This window comes from Drosophila biarmipes, chromosome 3L (assembly GCF_025231255.1).
Source record: "Drosophila biarmipes strain raj3 chromosome 3L, RU_DBia_V1.1, whole genome shotgun sequence".
Classification (NCBI taxonomy): Eukaryota; Metazoa; Arthropoda; class Insecta; order Diptera; family Drosophilidae; genus Drosophila; species Drosophila biarmipes.
The window spans coordinates 28,007,407-28,011,685 of NC_066613.1; positions in this window are offsets into that span (position 1 = coordinate 28,007,407).

Genomic DNA, 4,279 nt, shown 5'->3' on the forward strand with positions numbered 1-4,279 from the left:
CACTTCGACTGGTAGTTTGTGTCCGAGTGTGGCCAGCGGACATCGCGTGTGCATGCAAATCGAAGGCAACCGGAGATTGAACGCCAATTAGGATGAATGTTTGGGGCACGCCGCTCCAATCCGATCCCCATCCCCATCCCATCCCCCGCCATCATCCCATCCAGGCGGGCCAGACTGCGCGACGCCGCGTGCCGCATGCTGCTGGAAAAAAAGAGAGTGGAGAGGACAGCCTCCTCTTTCCGAGTTTGCCATCATCAGTTGTCAGTTAATTGCTAAAAACTGTTCACACGTTCCAGGTGCGACTTTTGCATACAGTCCGGCCTCAAGATGAAGTCCCAGCTCAGGAGGAAAGGAAGACGCACTGACCATTCCAGTCACGTCTGCTAGATGGGAGTGGCGGTCTTGGTCGCGGAAAATCAATATCAAAGAAACTGAATCTCAAGCCCGACTTCCCTTCCGACTTTGCCACTTCCGCCGGCGGACCTCGTCATCCCCTAAATGTGGCCAAGGTGGAATAGCTCCCTCTGCTCTTTCTCCGAAAATCGGGGGCGTCGAAAGTTGGTTTATTTGTGACCATCTTTTTGGGAGAAATTAAGCATGTACGGGCTGTACCGAGACCCAGTTATGCAAATCCAAGAAATCACAGGCCCGGCAACAGAGACTCATAAATATCGACGAATTCTACGAAATTGGTGGAGTCCCAGGGTCTTCGGCAGGTGTGCTATTTAAATGCATGACAGCAACTGCCAAAAAAAAGAGAGGCAAACGAAAAACAAACCTACGTCCACCACAAACAATTTGTAGGTCTTAACTATGGGCATGCATGCACTCTTAAAAATTACCTTTCATTAAAGGTATCTTTAAAATGTCTTACTGACTATGCTTTTACATTCATTCATTCGATTGATAATTTCAGATAATTTTAAGCCAAAAAACAGTATACAGAACCACTAGGGCTTTTAAAGGTGTTTAAAAGTGTGCTACAAATAAATTAAAAATGTGAAAGTCCGATGGATTCTTCAGATAGACGTCCTTGCGTACTGTTAGGTACCATTGTAATTGATGAAAAGCACTAGTGATTTCTAACGTTTTTTCGAGTGCAATCGCAGTGCCCAACCCTCGCTCTAAAGGGGCCTTTAATATGAAGAACACGTACCCCTCAAAACCGTTCGGATCGGTGGATCAGTGCGGATCGCTCGCCTCGATTTATTCGTTTGTTTTGCTTGGCTTTTCGTAATTTCCATTCGTCGCACTTTCAGCGAATCAATCAAAGCAGTCCGATACGATCCGTCCAAGTCCAGACCGAGAAGGTCTTTGCCACATTCCCCGATCGGCTGATAAACCTGTCGAGCCAAGGGCATAAATCAATCGACGCATAGTTTCGACTTTAAACTTTACGAATTAGAATCGCCAGAAGTTTCATTAAACTTTCGCCCGGAGAAATCAATACTCATTCCCGGGTGTTCATTGCAAGAGTGAGAATTGTAATCCCGAGCAAAAATATTCGGCGTATCCCGCATCCTGGCTCACTCTCTTATGCTCGTCACGTGCCGCAGGACGACGGCAAGCATTCCCCACCTCCAACCTCCGGCTCAAGTTTTGTGTACATTTTAGCACACATCCCCAACTTGAAGCCTCACTCGGTATCCTGACAGGTACATAGAGATACAGGCGCGAATAGGAGGTCTCTTATATAAGGCAATTACATGGCCGACTCGTGACTCGCACATTTAGATGGTTGATGGGTTTCCTCCCAGTCGGGGTCAGCATATCGGATGTGTAATTCGTGTTGATATGCGTTTAGTTTCACTCTTTCAAGTTCGAGTGGCATCAAAGAACTTTCTTGGAGAACTTTGTACTCCAACAATGGGAAGGGCGTAGCTTTCGGCAATTTTTAGTTAGTTTGGAAACAAAATATTTACACTTTTTACTTAACTTAGTCGGGATCATGAGTTTCTATTTTTTCCTGATATTTTAAGCGATTTTGGAATATTTACACTTTGTAGCGGGTAAATTAATAATTTGGTACAAAGAACATTAATAGGCTAAAGAAGCTTAGTAATATTACATTTCCTGGTCATTCATTCAATCTTTAGTATCACACCCACCTTTAAGCCCAGTATCGGCAGCCCCAACCATAGCAATCCGCAATGGGATATCATTCTCATTACAGCCAAAGGTCAGTCATCTTGGGGGCAAGGCCTCATTTCATTTCTCCTCCGCGGGCCAAAGTAGAAGCAAAGTAGCAAAGCAGCAGCTCAGCAGCTCAGCAGCACGCTCCAAGCACATTTGCCATGTTTAGAATTAAGACTTCAGATACTCGAGATGCTCAAAAAGCCCAAACGGCCACAGAAAACGGCAATCGACGGGTTGGCGGGCAGAAGTGAGAAGAGAACCAATTCCAAAGGCAGCAGCCTCAGGTCTCGAGCCTCCAGCGTCCGGTCTCGGGCCTCGAGTCTCGGGTCCAACTCATGTTACTCACGTTCCAAACGAGCTTTTGTCAACTTGTCTAAATGATTTTTGCACACTGTAAACAAGCCAAGAAACTGCGCCAGACGGACGGACGCTCCGTTGGACGGACAGTTGGAACGGCGACAACATTCAGTATTGACGTTGACCCTGCACGACTGCGATTCAGAAGTGGAGACTCCGACTGCCTGGGGATATGAGTGTGTGCCAAGGATTCGCAACCTGAACTCCCCGAGTCGTGTGTGATGGGGCGGGAAGGTAGTTTTTGGGAGGAGGATGGGAGGACTGGAGGCTGGTAGGTTGGGAGGTTGGGACGGGCCAAACGGGCAGCAGTATTCCCCGTGGGAGTCTTTTGTTATTGTTGTGCTGATCTCTTGCATTTTTCGTTTCGATATTGTCGTGTAATCACGAATTTATTTTATTGAAAATCACTTGACAGGTGGCGCCTTATTTAACTAAGTTGTCAGCCCTTCCCCGACGCCCCTGCCCTCCCGCCTTATCGCCGGAATGGAATGGCTATGAGAATGGAAATATTGTTAGTCATAAATGTTTTGTGGGAACAAGTCAGGTTGGTGGAATGGGAAAAGGTACGCCAGACATGTTTCGTGTGGCTAATACGAGGAAGTTCCTTGGCCAAGAGTTAATGGCTGACTTTAACTTCTAAGGCGATTGTGGAAAGAAAATTACACAGGATGGCTTATGCGAATTGAATTGATAAATGTTTAAGTAGAAGTATAAATTTAACGACTCTGAGCTATTTGTATTGGTAACAAATTAACAACTTTTCGCAGAAAATAATATGAAAGTGCCTGATTTTAGATCCAAATTGTTCTTCTTGAAAAATATGTTTAGTACTTGACCAAAATTATTCAATTAGGACCTTGAAGAAGTAACGTTAGCGCGATACCATAAGGGGGCAGACCTGGTTTCCAAACATACTCCCCTGACCTAACCCACAATAATGGTCTCCAATAATGCATCGCCTCTTTGTGAGTCCGAAATGAGCTGGCCCATAATGGGAACAAATGACTCCCCCAGTAGACCGTCTTATCGCGCCCTCAACAGCATCACACGCCATCCACAGAACACAACATCACCGCTGGCGTGTTGAGAGTTGCCCCGGCGAATTCTCCAGAGAATGCCCCGAGCGAGGGAGAGCAGAGAACTCAGGTGGTCGCGGCTCTCTAGAGAGAGGGAGAGACCCCGAACCGAGACCGAGACCAAAACAAACCATGATATATACGATATGATGTGGGGATGTTGGATGCTGAATGCTGGAGAGGACCGCCTCGCATGGGTGTGTGTGGGCCTGTATCTGTGTGTCGGCGACTCTCCCATACGAAAACCTGCTCCACCACCATTTGCAGCTTGCAATGCGCCGCTCCAAGTTTCGCAGATGCAGCGCAGATGAGATGACGATGATGACGATGCTCTGGAGTTCGGACCAACAACATCCAGCCATAGCCATCCAACCATCCAACCAACCAACCGACCAACCGACCAAACGACCGAGGCGACCGACCATGTTTCCTGATGCGAGGCGAGGCGATAGTTTATCGCCAATTTTCGTGCCGTGCAGAGGTGAACGCGGACCAAAAACGTGCGAAAGGAAAAGCTCTGCCCAGATGCGAGAGAGCCCTGTTCCCTATCGCACCCGTAGTATCTCGCATCCGTGCACCCAGACGACCGTACACCCGTACACCCGTACAGCCGCACATCCTGCGGGCACCCTACGCGCCCCTGGCTCAAGGTTGACTTTGTGACTCCGGCTTCCTTCCACTAGCCACTTGTTTTTTGCTAGCATCAGCTC